The 24,121-nt window shown below is 41.1% G+C and overlaps 1 long non-coding RNA gene across 1 annotated transcript in view; it reads right to left on the bottom strand.

Moving 5' to 3' along the window:
• The window catches only part of LOC131585068 (uncharacterized), a 53,443-nt gene extending 30,224 nt beyond the window's left edge, over positions 1–23,219 (bottom strand). Inside the window, exon 1 of the long non-coding RNA XR_009278855.1 lies at positions 23,106–23,219. This is a non-coding gene — a long non-coding RNA (uncharacterized LOC131585068). The remainder of the gene's footprint in view (positions 1–23,105) is intronic.
• Between the last annotated feature and the right edge of the window lie 902 nt (positions 23,220–24,121).

Raw genomic sequence — 24,121 nt, 5'->3', positions numbered from 1 at the left:
GCTGTGGGCAGCAGAACTCCTGGGGGCCTTGGACTCCCACAGCTTCTGTCTTCTGTGCTGTCTGGCCAGAGCTTTTTCAGCACCACATTCCCTCCCAGTCTGTTGCAGCGGCCTCAGGGAGACAAAGAGTTACATTGTCCCACCCCAAACCCCTTGTGAAGGGCGGCCCAGGAGTTCTGATTGGGTTTGAGTCCCTGGGGGGTTCTCCCTTGCTGTGTTTCTAATGGTCCCTGACCCTGAACTCCACCCTCAAAGGTGTAAACCCTCGGTTCTGTCCCTCAAAAACCCCTGCTGTGCCTCTGTTCGGGGCTCTCTGTTCTGGACCTGAGTTTGTTCTCATGCTGAATAAATGGTTTCATGAACGGGAGCCCGTCTCGTTGGTGTTTCATGCTGGTCCCCAGAACCCTGCTGCTTCCCTGGACAAGATCCTGAGGTTGCAGGCTGCAACAAATGGTGGAGAATGCGGGCATGCAGCGAAGCACCAGGAGAACAGCAGGACCCGGCTCCATGGACACCTCGTAAGTCCCCGGCTGATGGCTTGAGAGCCGGCGAGACCCCCGCCTTGGAAAGGAGGACTCGAGAGTACCTGGCAGGGAGACTGGGTTGCGAGTGCCTCGGGCATGGGGAAGAAAGGGGCTTACAGAGGTGTGGGAGCCGAGACCAGACGCTGGGACAAGCACCTAACATCACCCAACGAGACGTATTATGGACGATTCTATTAACACTATGGACGATTATGGACGATATCAACATTATGGACGATTATATCAACATTATGGACGATTATGGACGGTATGGATCTTCCGGTGGACTGTTTTTTTCTTCTGTGGAGTTCCTTTTTTTGGTGTATACCTTCCTGTACCTTCCCCTTTCCTCTGTTCCTAAGGGCAGGACAAAGGGTGAAAAAAGCTAAGATGGCTCGGGGTTGCTGCCGTCTGCCCGCCGTTCCGTGTCCTCCTTCACCCCTGTCTTTCCATATTCCCCGTTCCCTGTCCGGGAAAGCCTGTCCCGGCCTCCCCCCCCATCCCAAGATGGCGCCGGCCACGCTGCCTGGGATCCCTGGTTTCCCGCCTTGCTCCTTCTTTTCCGGTCCCAAACCTTCCCTTCCTGAACCTCCCAGTAACTCCTGCTTGGCCCCATCCCTTTGTTTGGTGCTCCACCCCTGGGGGCTGTGCCTTCTCCATCGTGGGCAACACCTCCTCCGGGGAAATCGAAACTGTAACCGAGCTCCCAAAGCCAGTGTTACACCGAGATCATCTAAAGGGGTGACGCCCACATGGGAGCCGGAGCCGAAGCTGGAGATCGAAGAATTCTGCCCCTCGTAAGAGGAGATCTAAGAGCTGCACCCTTCCAAAGAGAGAATCCTAAAGTGGAAGAGACTGAACTAAAAAACCATTATGTTTGTATTAAGTACCATCACCATTTAATTTGCCCGGCGTAGTCCGAGATTTAAGTGTTTGTTTTCAATTTTGTTTTTTCTGTTTGCTTAATGTGTTTTGTTATTGAGCTATTGGTGTACCACAAAGCAAAGTGGGTGCTCTGTGGAAGAGGTGAGATTTTAAGGTGTATGTTTGGAAACATTTTAAGCTCCTAATTAAAATTTGAAAATAAAAAAAAAAAAAAAAAAAAAAAAAAAGGAGCAGATGTTGCAGCGGCCTCAGGGAGACAAAGAGTTACATTGTCCCACCCCAAACCCCTTGTGAAGGGCGGCCCAGGAGTTCTGATTGGGTTTGAGTCCCTGGGGGGTTCTCCCTTGCTGTGTTTCTAATGGTCCCTGACCCTGAACTCCACCCTCAAAGGTGTAAACCCTCGGTTCTGTCCCTCAAAAACCCCTGCTGTGCCTCTGTTCGGGGCTCTCTGTTCTGGACCTGAGTTTGTTCTCATGCTGAATAAATGGTTTCATGAACGGGAGCCCGTCTCGTTGGTGTTTCATGCTGGTCCCCAGAACCCTGCTGCTTCCCTGGACAAGATCCTGAGGTTGCAGGCTGCAACACCAGTCTTTTCCAGTCTTCCCTCTGTGACTCTGTCCCCTGGTGGGACAGTGGGTGTCTCAGTGGGTCTCCAGCAGCACACTCGTGCCTGCACTGCACCAGGCCACCTTCTCAGTTTTTCCTATTTATGGGCATGTTGATTGTAAGATGCAAAATTGCAGTATTTACAATACATTTGTATATCCTTGCATGAGTTTGATTATATTTTGTTCAAGGCAGAAGTGTATTTATCCCCTAGTTGTGTAGTAATCATTTCTCCCCAAGAAATCCCCATCAAGTGCATATTTCTGTCAAAGATATTACAGCCATGCCAACACCAGATTTCTCTTAAATAAGTTTCAGACTAGTTAAATATTAGCTGTCACTTTGGCATGCTAAGTAGTTTCACTCAGAAATAATTTCTGTTCCATCACTCCAGTTGTTTCCCAGCCTGTTCACTCTTTCCTATGTGCCCCCATTGCTTCCTTCTGAGAAATCCTAGGAGTGCTGGTGCAAGGAAAATATGGAAAATATGACTACTCAGTATCAATTTAGCTCTGTAGTTCAGCCACACCCTGCTGTCTCAGATTTGACAGATAACAGCTTCAAAAGCACAAATTAGGTCCTCATCAGATTTCCAGCTTTGACCATTATCACACCTAGAAAGCACATGGATTCAAAGCTGTTCCCATTTCAATGAATATGTGTTCATTCTGTAGCCTTTAGCCCATCAACTTTGAGAAAATTCAGATGGGGATCAGGCAAACAGTCCAGCAATGGGATTTTTAAGTCTGTATTTGGTGGGAAGCCATTTGCCCCTTCAAAACTGTTCGACTGTCCCCCAGGTGCACAGTTTTCTGTAATAATGTTTACAATTCCTGTAGCATGCCAGATGGCCTGTATCAGGCTCATCTGTGTTTCTTGGCTTGGAAATATGCACTGTAAATAACTTACGGGATTTTTCTTTCTTATTCCTGAAGCAGGTTTATACTTTGGCTGTAAATTCAGTTTCTGGGCTAACTCATCAGCCAAAATACAATTTTTGCATACAGTCTCTGCACCAAGCAATTTAAATTCTTAACAGCCATTTAAAAACAACCCCCAACCAGTCTACCAGTATAGCAATTTCCCTTCCATCAATAGTTTTCAAAGTACCTGTGGCAAAACACAGACATTCATTCATGCAGAGAGGCAACTCTAATTTGAGCATAAGGAGGCACTTTTAAAAACTCTGAAAACATCAGTTAGAAAGTTATTCCCCGAATAATAGCCCAGTTCTGCTTTATTTCTTGACTCTGAGTGCAGTGCGTTTTAGGGCTGCATCCAGATAACCTATGCTGAATAGCAGTCAGGGTAATACAGATATAGCTGTGAACAGCCACATATACACCAGTCTGCAAAATTTGACTGCCCAGGTTTTTAAAAAGCCTGTCTCAGATCGAGCTGTGTTTAATCACTCTTTCCCATACTGACAGGTGGTTTCAGAGGAATATCTTCAGATCTTTCACTACTGCTGGGCACACTTGCCAGCTTTTTTCTTTCTCTCAGAACCGAGAGACTCTTTGTTCAGAGGCAGTGGAGGCTATTTTGGTTTCCTCTTATGGCTCTTTTTGATGCATCTGGAATTTCTTATTACTCCTGGTACCCAGGTCTTCTCACTTTCACAATATAATAACTACTGCAGAATAACCACCCAATAATCTAAGTAAGCTCCCTGTCTGCCTTATCCATTCTTGTGGGCTGAAAAGGGGGCAGCTTTTCATCTCAGGCAGCTGTTGTTACATTTCTTTATCACAGCAGAGCTTTACTTTGTAGGAGGTCCTGGATTTTGTGGCTGTGGAAAGATGACTGGAAGTAAAATCAGAGAAAGTCTAGCAGCTATATTCATATCCTTCCATAAGTTACAATGGTATAGAAATTGTAGGATAAAATACAATTGATACTCTCCGTATGGAATGTGGTTGGCATGCTTGGAACCTATTCCATAATGATTCCCCAGAGACAGAATCTGCAACCACAGCACCTGCTGAGGGGAGTGGAACGGAGGGTGGAGCATAGTGGTGATACCATGGCCAGGCTCCATAGAGAGCCTTGCAGGGAGGGGAGCTGGATGGTGCGTTTAAACTCATGAACTGCATAGCACCTGTCAGCCGGGCGAGAGAAGACAAGATGTCTTGCTGCTGAGCCAACAGCTGTGAAGAAATCGCTCTCCTCAGACGAACTTGGTTCATTAGACCCTAACTGCAATATTAACACGCATCTCCAGCCCAAAGTTACCCCTCACTGAGCATGTGCTCGATATTTTGTTGACTCTCTAGGAGAGAAGCAACAGAATTTTACATCAATCAGTAACAAATGTATGTGTGACTAGAGTCACTCAAGCTCCACCTAAACATAAAGAAATAGGATAATACCAAGTGGAGAATGGGAAAATTTCAGGGTAGACTCTATTGTAACTGCTGGGATTGGCTGACAGACTGAACCTGTCTCCTCACCCATAGGGGTGCTTATCAGATAAAATCCATCATCTGTGTGTGCTGAACACTCTCAGTGGGGATCAGAGCTTGCCTGTATTACTTTGAATATGTTTGTGCAGTCAGATACTAACACTGACTATCCTCAAATCTTTACCTGTCACAATTTTCTATTAATACAGAGAGTTATTCCATAAACTTTTAGTGTGAGTCCCTCATGGGTGCTGGCAGTTGGATTAGCCTACACCAAACCTGAATGTCTACAAGGAGTCCTGTCATTAGTTTTGGCTGTAATACTATTTTTGCTGTGCATAGTTATCTGGAAACCTAAATTTTGAAGATAGTAAATCAGTAAAATGGATTTATTGTATTATTATATTCATAATATGACAATGCAATTCCTCTTGGCTCATTGTCAAGATCCAGAATGGCCATGGTCCCAAGCTGATGTTAAATACACTGCAAGAGTTGGTACTCCACACAAAAGTAGGGCAAATCTGAACCTTGCTGTTGTACATGGAGATTAATTATAACTCACAAGTGAGTGGGATGGAAAAGGAACTCATGACAGCCATGGTATTTCTGAAATATCAGTACTCCAAGCAATGCCTGGGGAAGAAATGAAAATTGGGTGCAGAGCAATCAATGGATCTACTCATGAAAAACCCACAGAAATTAAAATATACCACACTGATTTTACTAAACCAAGTAACAATAAGAAATACTGTTACAATTTTACTTTTACACAGCGTGTGCTTGCATTTTGCTTATGGAGAAAACAGGCTGTAGAATTGTCATTTGATTTCCTAATTGTAGAACACAAACTGTGAAATTTATCTACAATGGGGTGGCCATTGATAGACGAATATGTGCTTGTAGACATATCTATGCCTGGTCTAATTTATTTGCAATGGCACTGCAACATAATATCCTCTTTTATAAGCTAGAGTGGATCGTCAGGGGTAAGAGTGAAAATCAACACATCCCATCTCTAAAGGGACTGACAGGTGCCATCACCTCGATAGGATACCTAATTCAAAGTAGCAGTAAATGCCTGACAACAGTTGCAAGCTATGCTGAGGAAATAACTGTTGTAAACTGTGACAAAGGGAGAAAAAATATACATACCTGCTCATTTAAGCATGAGTGCTGGCATACCTTGAAAATATCCCATCCAATGCCTGTGGTGTGTCTTTGGACAGACCCCAGCTCTTCAATGAGCTTGGGCCTTCAATTTGAAATTCTTGTTGAAGAGCCATATTTAACAACTCAGCCTCCTGTCAAATTGTCTCCTCACATCTATAACATTTGTCCCTACTTAATCAAAAACACAAGTTAACAGCAGCTGTTATTCAACCCAACATGGTCCCTCAAGTAAGTTGAACTGTTAATGCAGAATAATGTTTCACAGTCCAACCAACTTGCTCCTGAAAGCCTCCAATGCAGGACAGACAGCATGGTTGCATAAACAAGCCCTCCCTTCTTCCAGGCAAACCAGAATGGATGTGACTGGCATTCTGGGAACAGGACTGGGAGCTCTAAATGACATAAACTCTGAGGTATTAATGAGCAAACTTGTCACAATAACTAGTGGCCTAAAAAAAAATTGAAACGCCATCTACAAGCTTCCCTTTCAATTTGGGGAATTAATCAATGGTTTCTAATGGCCATATTTACTCAGTGTCAGGGAATAATGAAAAATATCCTCAATTTATCACAGATAAATGTTACTTTAGCTCTTGGTTGTATCCAAGCTCAATTGTGGATGCAGTTAGTGACAACTCCAGTCACAAGGGAAGGTGAAGAAGGTATCTTGCCTGTTTAAATTCAAAAGGTAATTTGGGACAATATTATTCAATTTGAAAAGGAATCCCAATCCTGGTGGTATCTAGATTATTCAACCTATGATCCCATCAGCAACACAGCCACAGTTTTTGTTTTACCAACCCACAATACTTCAGTATATAAAATATAGCCAACCATTGCATTAGGATTAATCACAATGGAATTGTCCTCTGGAGCATGGAGTATGGGCCCAAAAAGATGGAACCAAATGGCAGACTACTGATGTCAATTCTTGCATTGTATGAGTGCAAAAAGGATTCAGTTGTGAAAGTAACACCATCAAAGCTCAAGACATTTGCCTTGATACTGAGAAAAATTATTTTTTATTTTTAACTTCATCCTAATAAAAACCTGGAAACCATACTTGTGCATATTGGTAAAGGATGTACGTGCAGGAGAAACACTTGTGGTTTTGTGTTTGTAGATATTACTGTAGATACAAGCAATCACTCTAGTATTTGTGCTTACAGATTTGCCTATTACAAGATGTGATTTTCATTGGGCTGTAAAATTTGATAGTATCTTCAAAATAATTATACTGTGATTCAAGGTTTATAGCCTACTTCCCTTGGTATGAACCTTACACTGCTACAGAAACTGTCATAACACAAGGACCTGAGATGTTTGCTAAAACAAGCCCCAAAAAATGGAGAAAAAACCTGTTTTATTACTGTCCATCACAACACGGAAGAAATATATTGTGTGCTGGAGCAGGTGAAGAAAGATGGAGAACACTAATGGTGGGACACTCTGTCTGGATGGTAACCAACAGCTACTGGAATTCTCAACCAAGAGCTTCACCCTGTTGTCATTTTGTTGATACTAACCCTTTTGCTTTTTGTTCTAATAATTTTAGTGTATGTTAAAGTTCGGATGATTATGAAACAATTATCCTATCAGCTACCCTCACTGATACTAGACTATCCAAGTGTCCGTGTGGAGAAAGTTTCCACTCCTTAGCATAACCAGGAGTTCATCTGGTTCTATACTTGCAGACTGACAGTGTGGACAGGACATAGGTTTGCCTGGAATGAGCTGTTGCAGATGTATCTTGGTGAGGTCTTCCATGGGTTGTGCTACTAATCCCAGGTAGATCTCCAATGCTATTGTCTCTTCTTGACTATTTTATTTTATTTTATTTTATTTTATTTTATTTTATTTTATTTTATTTTATTTTATTATTTTATTTTATTTTATTTTATTTTATTTTATTTTATTTTATTTTATTTTATTTTATTTTATTTTATTTTATTTTATTTTATTTTATTTTATTTTATTTTATTTTATTTTATTTTATTTTATTTCTGTCTGTCTTTTCATCACTGCAGGTGGCTACAGTACAGTACTTGTTCTCTCTCACTGACTCCAGAATGGAAATATTCCAGAAACAGAGTTCAGAATTCAATCCCCAGAACACCTAAGCACCTAAGCTTCAGTTTTCTTTATTAATATCCCCTTTTCTCATTAGTTCAGAGCAGAATGGCACATTGGTTTTGACAGTTCTTCCCTTCCCCTTTGTCCTGTGGTTTACACAGTGGAATAAAGAAAAAACCAGAAGTGACAATGCTAAAGGGAGCCTGAGCAACAAAGTACCACCATGGGAGGGGAATAAGAGGGATTTTGCTGTAGGGGAAACAGACTTATGGCAGGAAAGAGTCCATGTGCTTCAGTGATGATGGCTGGAGTTATTTTCAGCAGAGTTGTTTCTCATGTTACTTCTCCTTAGCTATATAGCCATCAGGGAGTAGCAGCCTGTCAGAGTCAGTGCTCTCCTGGGTTGTTATGAAAACAGAAAATGCCATCATTTGTTTTTCACTTTGGGTGAAAAAAGTGCCCAGTAAATAGTGTCTCAACCTAAGGCAAATTTTATATTATGTTGAGAGGTAACCATCACTCTCTTGTTTTCTTTCATCAATTCACAGTATATTAAACAGGAAAACCAGTAGCAACTTACATAGCACCTTTCATTTGATGAATCCCAAGGCTTTACAGGGGTAGTTTCCCCTCCTATTGAAGCTTAGTCTTACAAAACACCCAGCAATGTTATAAACAGTATAGGGTAGGAGATGGAACACAGAAGTGCTGAGTCTAAACTAGGCTAGCAATTGCTTATTTGTTTATTGAACAAATCTTAGCAGTGGGCATAATTTACAGCCTCATACAAAATCTTTTAAATAACCCACAAAATCCATCCCATCCAATTTTGAAATTGTCCTACAGAAATCCACACAACAATCTAAGGTTCAGACTTCACAGTCCATGTTTTACTTAAACATCTATTAAATTATTTCCTGTTCATTGCCTTTGATTTAAGCTGGGAAATGGCACAGACCCTGGTAATGATGTTGAAAGAGACAACCATCCACCAAGAATGAGCCATGACATCATGCTTACTGTGCAAAGACTTTGTGCTTGAAATGAAAAGACACCAGGTAACATAAAGCAATGCATTTGTGAAAACAATAGCTTATTGCTAGTGGTAGCAGAGGTAGATGAAAAACCAAAGCTTACAGCCAAAATCTTGAATAGATATAAAATAATAAATGCAATTATCTCCTAATCCTTGCCTTAAAGTTAGAGGAACTCCTGTGAAACAAACTGTAGGCTTGCCTGAATAGGTTTACTTGTATGATGTTGATTGCTCATTATATTTCTGGATTGTTTGTAGCTTAAAATTTAGTGTTAGGAACTGCAGAAATGATGTAGAGGTAAATGTAGGGAATAAAAACTACAGATGAATTTTTATTAAATTTCAAATGATGAGAGATCTACTGTCATAATTACATATAAATTATTTATTTCATTGAATTATTTCTAGTAAGACAGAAGGAGAAAAATGAGAGGCACATCAGAGGAAAGAAGAGCCTATGTAATCATAAAAGCTGAAGATGTCAGCTTAGGTCAACAGAGCTGGAAAAAAGAAGGGAAACTATTTCATATTCTAAATAAGTAGGGATATTTTGTCAGGGATGCAGAGTTGAAGCCTAATTTCTTCTGTTTTGTACTTCTCTGCAGGGCCTTCATTATCTGTAGCTGAATGAAAACTAATATTGTTGTAGTCCCTTCCAACTGAAACAGCCTTTTCTTCTCTAATAGCAACAGACAGCCATGAAAGCTGCCAATGGCAATTTAGGCGGGTGAAGTGGTTGTTGCCAAGATGTGCTTCACAGGCTGCTGGGACTTGGAAAGCTTGGATATATGGATAACTACCAGTACCTTCAGGTCATTTGAACTGTTTTTCACATCATGCCTTATAGGTAATTCATACAGGAGTTCTTGGTTCTCCAGAACCGCTGCAGAAATTTGTGTTATTTTTACTTGCTGGCATCTTTCTCTTTGTTGGCTGCCAGGATGGGCACATGGACAAGGATGTTGGGTCTCTGCCTGACAGACTCCTGTGGCTGAGACTATGTCATTCAGCTGAAGTCTCTGCCAGTCACTGGGAAGTAGGAATGTTGGGAGTTAGACTTTTTCTCAGGCTTAAATGTTCAGCAGAACTTTCAGGCTTGGACTGGGAAGATGCAGGTGTGGAGCCGAGCTAGTAGTATTTTATGTAGATCGAGGGCTTTCGGGCAGCTGCTTGTCAGATTTGTAGGGAAAATACAGTTCTTTACATGTCCTTCTTTCCAAACAACCCAACAGACACAAGAGTAGATACCTGTTTTGGACCTTGCTAAAAGGGATATCCCAGCATGTACTGTTGGTCTTCCTTTGCTTGTGCTGGCAGTAGATAAGGATATGGCTCTACACAAACCTCTCACATTACTCAAAACCCCAATTAGTTAGATGCTTTGAGTGAATTTCTTTCATGTTAATGTTTCATTAACATTAAAAAAAAAAATAATGCCAATGCTTTAATGTTAACAATTAATCTTGGGGGATGTGAGGGGGAGTTGTTTACATTGAAATTCAAACCCTTAGGATCCATGCAGAGCACAGAAAGTTCTAGGTGGCTGAATTATAGCACTTCAAACCCTTCCTGTATGCTATGAATAGAGAGATATCTTGGTCTGTTTGATCATCCTGCCTCATGCTGCAGTTGTTAGGGCTAGCTATCTTCCACTGAAAGGATTTCTTTTAGCAACATCTTGCTACAGCTGAATTTATTATTGAAGTATTACTTCAATACAGTTATTACTGTGCCATGCTCCTCCAAGCCAACAAAGTCGAATGCTGTTGCTAGCTTGAAGAATATAAATTGGTTTTAAAATAACACCTGCAGTACTTGAGATAAGGGTAAGAGCTGATTATGCTTGGAACCAAGAGGGATTCCACAAGGCTCTGGAACATCTTTCTGCTACTTGGCAAATATTAAAATTTTCCTCTTCCAACCAAAAAAAATCATCAGTAACCTCCTGATGAGTAGCAACACACCATTTTAGGAGCCTGATAGTCAACAGTACCTTCACTATGGGAATCTGACTCAGCTTCTACCACATCCAGTGCTGTGGCACTGAAATTTGAAGTACTGCTGCCATCTGCAGGGGTACGACTTGATGTCATTTCCATGCTTTATTGCTGAGCTTGTCAGGAACAGAATATCCTCCAGAAACTTGCCCATCAGACAGGTCAGACTCCATAATGGTTGCTTTTTGCTGTGTACTGTCCTTTCATAGGTTCCAAAAGCCAAACACCTCCAAACCAAAGTTTCAAAACATATTTCACAGGGATTCTTTTGGTCTGTACTCATAATGAAATTGCTGTGTTATTCTATTTCCCCCTTTATAAGGTGCATCTCTCCTGTAAATTTATTTCTAGTACTACAAAATAGATTGCTACTAGATCAATATGAAACCTTGTAAATCTGATCAAACCTTGAATTTATCCCAAGTCCTTTTTCACAATGGAAGGCATGATTGCTTACTAACATGTAAACGTACTGCTCTGCAGCTAATTCTAGTCTTGCATGTGCTCATGGGCTTGTACCATGTATACATGTATTTTAAAGAAAGCGTATTGAATCATGAAGAAGAATATGGGTTGAAGGAGGAAGAGAAATTGACTGGAGTAGACTGTGTAAGACAGTATTTGTAAGATACTTGGTGGCTAGGTGAGCTAATCTAAGTCCAGCTTTTTAGAAAGGTTGATAGAAGTAGTACGTACAGCAAGATGCAACTCATTCTACCTATAACAAAAGCAATGGGAAATTCTGGCATGAGAATTGCAACTGTTATCGTTAAGGCAGAGGGATCTTGATAATTGGAGGCAAGGAGGAGTTATTGAGTATCTGATGTTGAAATTGCATGTAAATCAGTTACGGAGTTAGGTGTGAACCTGTAGGACACTAGAAAGTGATGAATAACTGGGCATATTTAAAAGGCACAAAGATCACTGGGCCTGGGGCAGACTCAGCAGCACAATTCACGACTATAGGATGTAGCAGAGAGTTCAAGATGCTAGGCATGAAGTCCCTCATGCCCTGGGATTGCAGAACTTGGCAAAACTTCCTTGTCAGAGTTTTTCTAGGCATTCATAACAGAAATGAAAAGTAATGAGATCAAACACTTGGATGAGTATGAGTTTCAAATACGACCCCATTATATCTGAGTTGTGAAGATGTAATAAATGATGGAGAGCCCCCACTTGTGTGGCAATTAAGAACACTTCTAGCTTTGTATCTGTTTTTATACTGTGGGAGTGATGGTTGAAGAGATCCCATTTTTCCTATCTTTAAAAACAAGCACAGGAGACAAATGAACTACTGACTCCATGTAGACTTCTTGGCATCTAACAAATTGTTTTGCTTCTTATTTGAGGAGTTCAATTTCAGGTCATTTTTTGTCTCCTCCTGATATTTTCTGAAAGGATTCCCATCTATTGTACATTCAGTACAAGCACACTTTCACATCAGAGATAAAACTGTTCAGGATAGGAGGAAAAAGATTTCTCTTTCCTTGAACTGAAGGCAGAATTAGAAAGCAATTCTAGCCTCCAAATTTTTCTTTTGTAACTTTTTCTTCTTGAAATGGCATTATTTAATATTTATTAGTTTTATAATTTTATAAACAACAGGAGCTTGTGACTGTGACAAACTTGAGCTATAAGAATATTTGAAGTTTAAAAGGCTTTAGAAGCTCATGTTAAGGAGTAATTTTCAGCTCTAAATCTGTGTGATGCAATCACTAGGCACTGCAATCTTGGACTGCTGAATGAACTTCATAACAAACCTCATAATCCTTCCCTGTTTACTGGAAATTGTTTAACTTATTCGGTGATAACTTGGATGAAGGGGAGATGCCTCCTCAGCAAGTTCACTGGGGACACAAAGCTGGGAGGAGTGACTGACACCCCAGAGGGCTGTGCAGCCCCGCAGAAGAACCTCAGCAGGCTGGAGAGATGGGCAGAGAAGAACTGTCTGAAATCAACAGCAGCAAGTGCAGGGTCCTGCCCCTGGCAGGAATAACCCCAGGCACCAGCACAGGCTGGGGCTGAGCTGCTGGGAAGCAGCTCTGTGGAGAAGGAGCTGGGAGTGCTGGTGGACACCAAACTGTCCCTGAGCCAGCAGTGCCCTGGTGGCCAAGAAGGCCAATGGGATCCTGGGCTGCCTTAGGAAGAGCATTGGCAGCAGGTCAAGGGAGGGGATCCTGCCCCTCTGCTCAGCCCTGTGAGGCTCACTTGGAGTGCTGTGTCCAGTTCTGGGCTCCTCAGTAACATAGAGACAGGGAGTTACTGGAACTGATCCAGTGGAGGACTCTGAAGATGATGAGGGGACTGGAGCATCTCTTAGGAGGAAAGGCTGAGGGAGCTGGGCCTGTTCAGCCTCAAGAAGAGATGGCTGCGAGGGGACCTCATCAAGGTCTGTCAGTATCTGAAGGGAGGGTATCAGAGGATGGATCCAGGCTCTTCTTGGTGGTGCCAAGCAATAGGACAAGAGGCAATGGGCAGAAATTGATGCACAGGCAGTTCCACCAGAACATGAGGAAGAACTTCTTTCATGTATGGGTGATTAAGCACTGAAACAGATTGTCCAGGGAGAATGTGGAGTCTCCTCACTGGAGATATTCAAGAACCACCTGGATACAATCCTGTGCAATATGTTTTAGGATGACCGGTGAGCCAGATGACCCACTTCCAACTGACCATTCTGTGATTCTGTGAAATATGGTCAATAGAGTCCTGAAATGGTTGAAATAAGAACAGCAATGTTACTGAGCCTTCATCATAAAATGTTACCTGAGTCCAAAGCAAGGCTGGACCAATTTGTGTTTAATAAAGGTAAGTAAAACATCATTGAAAAAAGGTATGTGTTTGCCATTGTGTGTGTTTAGATGCCTAGTTGGTGAATTTGCAACCAAAGAGGGATGTGTTGCCATTGCACTCAGAAGTGTTTGAAAAGAGATTGGATGTACAGGGTATTTATCTTGATCCTCCAGTCATCTTGTGCCCTCACTGAAGTGCTGCATGAAGACAGATGGGCTTAATTCCTGAATGGGAATAAAAGCCACTACTGAAGTGCAGCTGAAATACAGCTTCAATTCGTCAGCTGGAGTGCTGTTGTGAGTAACTATACAAATTCAGTGCTAGCTTGGGACAAGTGACCATGAGCCATTCTCAATCAAATGAAATTTATGGCAAATGGAAAAACAAATCACAAACTGCCTTCTCTCTTATGTAAAATTAAAGGCAATTATTACTCTGGAAGCCACATTAGTTTTGCCTTTCACCCAGAAGATGAGTTGTCTCCCACTTCCAGGAGATAGTGCTCTCTAGACTAACACTATACATTGATTTTTGTTATTAAATAAGAAGATAAATAATTCTTATCTGAGCAACCAAAGCAATACTCTGGGGTTTCTTTAAAACCCAAGTACTTATCTATGCTAATGCTGCTACAGAGGGAGAGAAAATTCTTTCTCGCTCTTACAGGAAAAATGTGCTCTTTTTTCTTATCTCTGTTTCATATATGCAGAAAAATCTAACTAAAGCTCAAGACATCTGTATCAACCAGCTAAAAAAACAAAACAAGGGCTTTAGAAGCTTCAGAACAGAAAGAGCAGTTTAAGTTGGAAACTAGTTCCCCTTGTTTTCTCTCTAGCAACTAATTTAGCTTATAGAATTTCATATCATCACTGGGCACATCTTTACATTGAGAATACAAGGCAAAGATGTAAGAAACAGGATAGAGAAGTTAGAGAAAAAAGAGATACCAGGAAGAAAAATAGAGTTTTTAGTTGTATGTAGATATTATTTCAAGTAGCTGCATTCACTCTCTAGGTGGTAGTATAATCTCCAAAGACCTTGTTACCCTTTTCAGAGCAACCATGCAATTTGGTTTTGTTTTCCAACCTACAGTTCTTCACAAGATTTCTTGCTCTTAGCTAAATTAATACCTTCTGCTGCACAAAGCAAGAACAAGGACTTTTTACACAACGTTGGGACTTTGGGACTGAGCATTTGAAATTTCTAAAAATAACTGAGAGTACATAAAAACAGTAACAGGAGGAGAACGCTTGGGATTTCTATGAATGTTGGAAAGTTATTAGAATTAGAGATGTTAATAAGGATTTATTAATTGAAGTCTTAGTCTTTGATATGAGTAGTTGCATAGCATTCATGGCCTTTCCAGGTTGTTTCTCTGGAGCAGTACATCTCAAGAAGAACACTAAAAAAGCTCCACTTTCCTGAGGCTAACTAAGAAACCTCAGTAAGGCATATTGCTCATAAATTCAGCAAGGCTTTTCTGTGTAGTAGTAGCATAGTACTTCAGGAAATAAAACAAAAACAAAAAACCAATCACCCAACCAACCAAAGAAAAACCAAAAAAAAGAAACCGCTTGCAGAATATTCGTCATTGTGCTGAAGTCCATTTCAGTGCTCTCATTCCTCCAGGATGAGAGATGATTACCATGCCTGCAGGACTGTTAGAATTGCCAATGGACTCCACAGACATCAGTGTGCTTCTGCAAAGTCACACAGGTGAAGAGGTGGTGAAGCCTGGAATTCCTGGGGTTCAGAGAGCTCAGGGAAGCCACCCAGAGGGCAGATGATGTCCTGGTGAGTCTGCTGGTGTCTTGAATGCTTTCCAGCTTCCCACAGGTGGGAAATTCAGAGATGCTCTGTGTTTCCAACAGGTCACAACAGGAACTTGTGAAGCAGGAGAGAACTGCTCCCTGTGATCACTTCTGAGATGGTAGCACAACAGCCCCTGCACTTTGTGCCTGCCACTGCAGGCACTGATGTATCAGAGCAAGAGATGTGTTTGAGCTAGATCCACCTGGATGTGTACACACATGTGAAAATGTGTGTAAAAGATAATTGGTTTCTGTAACACTCTTTCTCCTGACAGGATTCACAGATTGGACCTACCATGGGCATGGCTCAAGCCCTCATATTCAAAGCAGGCACCGTTCCTGCCAATCTGCTGCTTAAATTGATGCTGCTACTGTGGGCTGTCACTGGCTTCCCCCGGGCTTGGCAAGCACTGCCACTTGGAAAGCAGCAGGCAAATGTCACCACTATCTCATGACAGGATTCCTTTAATCCTTGGCATCCCCTCACATGGTTGCTTGCTACTTAATGAGTTGCTCCTAAGCACACAGTTAAATGGAGTTGTAAGAAGCTGAAAGCTCTGATTGCTTCAGCCATTGCTTTGGCAGGATTTTTTCAGCAGTTTGCTGCCTTTGATGGTGTCTGGAACACATGCTCTTCTTCAGATACGACTGAGGCCAGCAACTGCAAACGACGTAAATGCAGATCCTTAATGCATGCTTCAGCCACTCACTTCAGCTTTTTCCAAGAGCTGGACCATGGGCAATTGGATTAAATCCCTTATAAAGTTCACTTCATCTATACATAAAACATGTAAATATGCATCTTCAAAATAAATGGTATAAAATTAATTTATGCCTAGTTTTTCCTCCACAGGCACTTTTGCTCTGGAGATGATGCAGTATATAGCAAAGTAAGCACTGTCTGGGGGCCAGTGTGGCTGCCTTGTTAGGGAAAGCAAAGTGCAATGGAAGTAAGCTGAAGAAATAAGAGCCCCATGGTTAGGCGGATACATATTGTGCAGGAGAACTGGATTTAATCTGTGCCATGCAGTCGCTAAGTGATATTCATCAAACCCCAGAGCATGGACCACAGCTGTGTGGTGCTTATGTGGTGCTGGTGGGAGCTAACCCACCCTGGGGACCTGGGCCGGCTCTGCTTGCAAACAGCTGTGGCACCTCTGAATCTCCAGTTTAAACAGCAGTTCAGGTAGACTGTCCATAGACAGCTGACAACTGGATTTCTAGTCCAAGGACAACGAACAGTGTGAATCCATTGTCAGTATTCCCATATCTGTGTCCATTGTCTCAGACCTCTCCTACCTCACAATTTCAGCTGCAAACCCCTGCCACCTTTAACTGCTCTTTTCTACTTCCTCATGCAAAATAACAATTTAAGAGCTGTTTGTTCAACTGTCATCCACTTCCCACACCTTTTCCAACTCAGGCTTAGGAATCAAGAACTGCTCTGCAGAATTTGTCCAAGGCTTTTGTTGTGTTCTTTAAAATCTCAAAGCCAAATAAAACATCATCCCTTTTACAAGTCAGCAGGCAGAAAACCTCAAAATATTAAGAATTTTGTTTAAGTAATAATAATGCTATTAAAGCATTTACCAGAATTAAGAAAAGTTATATAATTCAGGTCAGAGAATTCAAATATTTGGAGACCTCGGTTCTATTTTTTCAAGCCTATAGACTATTTAGTAATAATTTTCTTCTAAAAATAAAGAAGTAATTTTTTGCCATCTATGTTGTTAGTACCAGCTGTTCAAGAGAAAAGAAATCTCTTTTCAATCTTCAGAGCTTTAAAGAATAATCTATTTCAGACAGAAATGGTTTGCTGCTTCATGTTGGGCAGGCTTCCCAAATTTTCAGTTAAAATAATATCACACATTTGCTCATAAAGAACATAGGAAGAGTGTTATTTACAATATTGTTTGTGAATGACACTGTGCAGCTGAAAGGTGGTGTAGCTTTGAATTAATTTACCACTTTGCAGCCAACTAAAGCTCTTGTGCTTCCAGTAAACCCAAATGTTGATGCAAGTCCTAGGTCTATTTTAATGAGGTTGCAAAGGTTCTCAGTACATGGCTGCTAACACTCAAATACTTGCTAATGACACGACTCATAAGCAGGACAATTCTATCTGTCTGCAACCACTGCCACAGGAAGAGCAAAATAATTAGCTTTCTGTTAAACTGTGTGTATCTGTCCAGGAGGATCCAGGGCCATGTACCTCATGCATGCTGGCTGCCTCTACCATGGGGTAGAGGTACATGGGGACTCTGTCCACTGCTTTTGGTGCTTTTGCCCGTTACTGTGTATGTCCTCAGTGAACCCTCTCTGCCCAGACCAAGGAAAAGAGGTGAGAGAGGAGGTTTTGTGATTCTCTGTCCTTTGTGGGCTATTATTTGCCACTCTGATTGAGGAGGCAGAAGACAAGCTGTGCCCATGTGTTACGCTGCTCATTCACAGTGGGTCCTGTGAGCTAGGGGAAGCAGATGGGCATCCTGGTGTCATGGATAAAATCTCTCAAGAAATCCACCCCGGTTAAAATACTGTGTTTAGTTATGTACAGTTAATGGTCTTATCCCATTTGTAAACCTTTTTTGTTGTACCCCTTGTTTACTCCGATGGTTATTAGCAATGTTAATTACTAACCAGTTTTTGAAGTGTTCTAAGAGTTCTTATGAGACATTCCTGTAACCCTTTCCCTTACTTCCCTGCTACTATGTAACAAAGCTGCTCCCATGGGGGCTGGGCCACCTAACAAAGCAACTCCCATGAAGCTGTGCAACTGAGTAATATGCAAACTAAGGCATGCAAGACACAAAACCAACGAGCTAACAGAGGAATAAAAAGACAAAGAAACATATTCTAGCAAGCTATGATGGAAGATCATCTCCCTGCATCACCTAAACCTGCTTAGAAACCATTTTCTTGCATCACCATGACCTACAGAGGACTGGAAAGGACTGACCCCCCCTAGACAACAAGCCAGAACAACAGGCTGCCTGACTATTTTCATAAGGACAGAAGACCCAGCTTTGCAGTGTGTGCTACGAAGCTGAATTATGCCTCCTCCTTGGAGCTGCCAGTGTGGGAACAGCCATGGTGCAAGCAAATCTGTGGGCCTCCCCACCCCAGGAGGTGAATCCTAATAAAGGTGTACAAGCAGGAGTCTTGTCTCCTGGCCAATTTCTTTTACTGGCAAAGTAATAGCTGAGAACATGTGACTGCTGCCAGCCATGATTGCCTGCTCTCTAGCTGCTTTCCCAGGAGCAGCAAAGAGGAAAAAGGGGATCAAGGGCCAGGGGAATCACTGCTGTTTACAGCCATGGAATCTAGACTAGCTCCCTCAGGTTGGCAGGACAGCTGTTGTGGTCAAACATTTAAGTACAAAAGCACAGCTCTTCTTTTTCTTATTATTTTTGTGGATCACCATGAAAATGAATAATTTATTTTTTTATTAATTTCTGAGTTCCTGTTAGAATCAAAGCTGTGAGAACAAAATAGATGAGAGGTCTGCTAGGGCAGCAGATGTTTGCATAAGGAGTGGCTCTACTTTTATGGTCTTTTGGTTGTCTCTGAGGAGGTGAATACTGGTTACCAACATCACTTCCACCTCTCAGCAGCTGAGGTAGTGTAAGCTGGGAAATTATTTCAGTATTGCTAAATCAAAAAGAACAAAGGTTCTAAGTTATATTGCAAAGGAGCCGCATACATGCCATCAAATCAGAAGACTGAGCAAGCACAGTTAAGAAGATGCATAGTGCTCTTCTGATTTGTCTTGGGTATGTTTTTATTCCATGCAGAGATGTGCATGGGATACTTTGGGAAGATGTGTGCATGAGAGAGAGTGAAACGGTGTTCCCTACTCTCACAGACATATTTAAGAACCCACTCATTCACATCAGTATTTATCAGTTTTGGTCATAATCCTGCTTCAGATCAGTAGGCTTGCTTGCTTGCCCACCCTTCCCCTGGCTCCAGGAGACTGTACTCCCCAGTGAGATGTGCACCTCCTGTTCTTCACACCCAGGATTCAGAAGCTGCTATGCCCCACATACCTGGCCTTGCTTCCTCTTTACCTCGCATGTATCAAGGCAAGCTCCTCCTCTTCTGCGCCTGCCAAACCCAGGCACAACTACATGGAGAGCACTACTGGCCTTCTGCAATGACCAGTTGACCATAGAGAAAAAACAGCATCATGACCATCTGCCTTGGGGAAAAATGCTGCTTTCCCCAAAACCAACTTTCTCCCCTAAATCTGTTCTTAGCTGTCAGCTTTTTTCGTCTGCCCTGGATGTAAATACTTCCAGAACACTCCAGTCAATTCTCCTATGTCTCTCTGACAAGAGTTTCCGAATTTCAAAAACCAAACACATCTAACCTTGCATGTCTGGCACTATTCAAATACCTTCAGACATTCCTAATAGCTCTGCAACATTTCTCAGTCATTTCTTTTTTCTCATGTTTTGAAGAACTTTCCAGGTTAAATGTGAAATCACTCTGTGAAACAGCAGACTATGTACATTTCTTCACTTTCTGCAACCCAAAAGGCACAACAAAAAACTATTACTCAGGAAACCCAGTTAGCATCCCTTTTTCTGTGCCTGCTGCTCTCCTGGCAAAGGCTTTGCTGACTCACCAGCTGATTCACACAGGCAGCAGCAGCTTTATTTGGCTTCTGAGGAGCCCCACTGTGCCTGTGTGTGGTCCCCTGCAGCCCCAGGCCACACCTATATATAGCTGCTGTCTCTATCCCCAGTGTGGTCAGCTGGGCACAGCCTCCAGAGGCCCAAGTGTGCGTCCTTTTCAATAACAACCTGAGTAGGATTCCTTGTTTCTGTTTCCTTGCCAATAGCTGCCTATTGGTCTTCTCTCCCCTTCAGTGAGCACAACTCCCAAAAAAACAGCTCAGGCCAAGCATCAATAACTGCACAGGCTTTTATTTAAATAAAATCACTGGCCATAAAACATTCTAAAATATGTTACACATATCCTGGTAAAAGCAACAAGAGTTGAAGCCATGGGGGCACACGCTGTCTTAGCTCAACTTCATAAAATATTGATGTTGGCTTAGAATTGTTTTTCATACTACATCAGCCACAAAAAGAGAAGATGCACCTCTCTGCCAGATGGACTGCAATTCTTCAAACAAAAAGAAAGCAATAAGGGAAAGCTATTCAGTATAGAAGCAGAAAATGTGTGGTATACGTGTCTTGTTTCCATTTAATTTCTTTTTGGTTTTTCTCTTCTGCTTTTCCCAGTTTGCAATGTTTCCACTACTTGCAGCTTTTAAACTGTTTAAATCCTCAACTACATTTCTTAGCTTAATAAACTACACAGCTGTTCAATTAATGGAAACATTGAAAAACAATGCTTGGTCCAAAATAGACTAGAGCTAAAATTGAGGAATAGTGGGTTTAGGAGCTTAATTTTGCCCCTTACTTTTTATCTGTTTTGTTTTAACAGATTTAGTTTACCAAGTGGCTTCTATTTCTGTGCACAAGCTGACACTGATAGGCTCCAATAGGGTAACTTGACAAGACACACTAACTGCCAGCTTTTTTTTTTCTGATCTGAGTTTGTCTCTCACACAGAGGCAGATGGGAATGTCTCATGTCTCCTCATCCACTCAAGAAATTTGAGGGTGGTCCTCTCAAATTACACCTCCAAACTGCCCAGCAATATCAAGTGCTTGGATGAAACTGACCCAGGACAAAATGTTCTAGGAGTCTGCTGCAGTTCTTCTGAGTTTCTGTATGTGGAGAAACAAAAAGGCTGGGAAAAACTGGTATTTGTAATAAGGGAACTAAACTGCATGGGGAAAAACAAGATGGAAACAGAGGTGTGTATAAGGAAAAGTCATCAAACACTGACAACTACACATCTTTGTGTTCATTCTCAAAGGCAGTATATTGTCTGGGACTGGCAACCAAAACTGGATTTGAGGCAGCACTGGAAGTGGTGGTGTGGGAGTGGTATTGCATAAAGTATCCATGAGAAGAGGTATACAAATGCTATATAAGTGAGCTATAAATGTATTGAACATTGTGTATTAATGTTTAATAACTGGAGAGTCAACTTCTGGATGTCAGTTCCTCATGAGAATGTCCTATGAAAATCCCCCCAACACTGGACACATTCAGACTCAAGGGCATGAAGAAATATATGGGGACAATCTGAGCGTAAACGACTGCAGGGTCACAGAAAGACTCCCAGTGAAAGTCTTAATATGCAAATGTACATTAAGGTTTAATTAAAATTTAAAATTTCAGTAAAATTTTCTGCCACATTATTCTTTGTCTACTAAATAAAATGAGTCACCTGAATAGCTTCTAAAACGGCCATAGATATCCTCACACAGAAAAAAATCTGCCAAGAGAACATAAGTTGCTCTGGTATCTTCTTCAGTCCCTCTTCTGACTTGTAAAGACTATTAAAACAAAGCAGCAGCATTATCCAGGAGGAGAATACCCAGTGGTTATAGATAAAAAGTAAGTCAGAGGGAACAATTGCTGCTGTAGCTGTGTAAAAAATAGTAAAACAACTAAAACAAGTGAAATCACATGTTTGCCTGTGTGTGAAAATAATCTCAGTGAGATGCTCTGATGCCCTGCAGATGTACGATATGCAGATTGATTCATAAATGTTCTTTTCATCAAAATAGCATAATCTTCCGATATGACAATGAAAGGCAGTGAATATATCAACTGAGAACATCAGAAGAAGAGATTTCATTCATAAATACAAAACATTTAGTGACTTTACAAGAGCACTGATATATTTATTCTCTGATGCTCGTGCTGACAAAATTTCAGAAATTAAGTAATCAATAGCTCCAGATTTCATTTTGTTTGTAGACAATTTGTTTTCAGGGTGCCTGAGCGCCCTTTGGTATCCTGAGATACTTCGGACTTCGAAAGCCAAGATGCCTTTGTCTCTCTCAGTTATTCTTTTCTGGAAGCCTTCCACTGAAAATGCAAACACCAGAGTGTTCTCCTTCAGTACTCTGCTCCCTCCCCTTGCTGCCTAATTCCTTACTCGGCCCTCCCTATTGATTCCTCTGACATCTAGAAAGCAACCCCAAGGCATTCCTGATTTCACATTCATGTTCCAAGAGAAAGGTTTCTTAACTGCACAGCAATAAGCCAGCAGTGCTGGCTGGCAGTAAGGACTGTGGCCACCTTGGAAACAAGGAGGATCATCCCTACACAGTCTGTTGTTCTATCTTCAGGGGAAATCCTTCACAGCTATCTGGATACCACCACTGGATATCCCATCTACAGTCCCTCAATACAAACTTTTTTTCAGATATGAACAACTAAATTAAAATTCAAAGTACATTCAATTAAAGTTTATTCAAGAAATTGTCCATGAAAAATTATTATTATAGCATAGTCTCTCTCCATGACCAACATTTAGAGGAATCACATTAAAAATGTCTTGCACTTCTGTAATTGTCTTTCATTTTATTATCTAAAAGTATTTTCTAAACAATTACATGACCCTCACACCACCTTGTAATGAAAGAATTGTAGTGTTTACAGTTTGGAAAACACAGAAGCACTGACAAGATGAGCCAAAATTATCAAGCATGAATGATTAAATACAACAATTTGAAGGCCTATTTAATTTAGTAAGTGTTAATGTCTGTCACTGGCTTTACGGAAACCAGAAGGTCACACAAAGATAGACAAATAAAGCTATTATCTTTAACTGTATGTATCATATGTAAATACCTGATTTCAAGTAATACCTTCTTAGGATTAATAGTGGTTGACTGTGTTCTTTAGTTACAAAGAATGTGAAAGAATTCTTACCTCTCGAGGCGCTACATGGAAAGACCCCATAGGATTTAATAAATGTGTTTTGTTGCAATGAAGCCATTTCTGGAGTGGACTGTGACAAGTCCTTCACAGCCCATGGGGACTTTACACAGCAGTGTAAAAGACCAAGTGAAGAAGGTTGTACTGACCTGAGTCTGCAGGAGAATCTGGGTCAGAAGATTGCAATTACTTGAGCTGCCTGAGCAATAAGAAAAGTGCCACTGGTGTTTATCTGAGCTCTGAAATAATCAAGGTTTACTTTCATTTGCCATAGAGAATTTAAGCAAAAGCTTAAGTAGCAGCAAAATGTATGTTGAGTCTGATTTTTCACAATACTTTGAATGTGAAATGTCTTTGTAAGATGCAAAGTAACTCAGTAGAGAAACTGTCAAATGACTAATCAACACTGAATTAATGTAGATGTCAGATAATAAATATTCACAACAAACTGGTCACATTCATGTAGTGAAAATATTTTCCAAATAAATTCACAAATACCTACAGTAAATTCATGTGAACATTTCGAGAGCAGGAGAAAGAAAATAATACAGTGACTAACTTATCTATCAGAAATGGCTTTTTATGTTGTGATCCAATTCTTGCAGAAAATGTCATGGGATTAAGTACAAAAATCAGCATATCATGTAACTGAAACGTTAGGTGGTCAAAAATCCATTATAAAAGATAAGTTTTATTTAGCTGACTAGCATGCATTAATACCCAAGGTTGCTAATGTCCTAAATACAATTCTAATGAGAAAGGAGCTGCATAGCCAGTGAGGAAGAGGCTGTTTCCTTCTGTTCTGAAAAGAGCTTAATCACTATTGTTACAACTAAAATAGCATTCACAAAATAGTTGAAACAAGATCCTTTACTTGGTGAAATCTAATACCTGGCCAGTCTAAAAGAGATGAGTAGCAAGCAAGCCAGGCACAGACCTCATACACAAGCAAACTACAGAAGTTTTTGGTTTTGTGAAGTGACTTATTTCGTCATTATCTTACTATATTC

Source organism: Poecile atricapillus, chromosome 1, assembly GCF_030490865.1.
Source record: "Poecile atricapillus isolate bPoeAtr1 chromosome 1, bPoeAtr1.hap1, whole genome shotgun sequence".
Lineage (NCBI taxonomy): Eukaryota > Metazoa > Chordata > Aves > Passeriformes > Paridae > Poecile > Poecile atricapillus.
The sequence above is the reverse complement of the archived record's forward strand: the minus strand, read 5'-3'. Positions and strand labels throughout refer to the sequence as shown.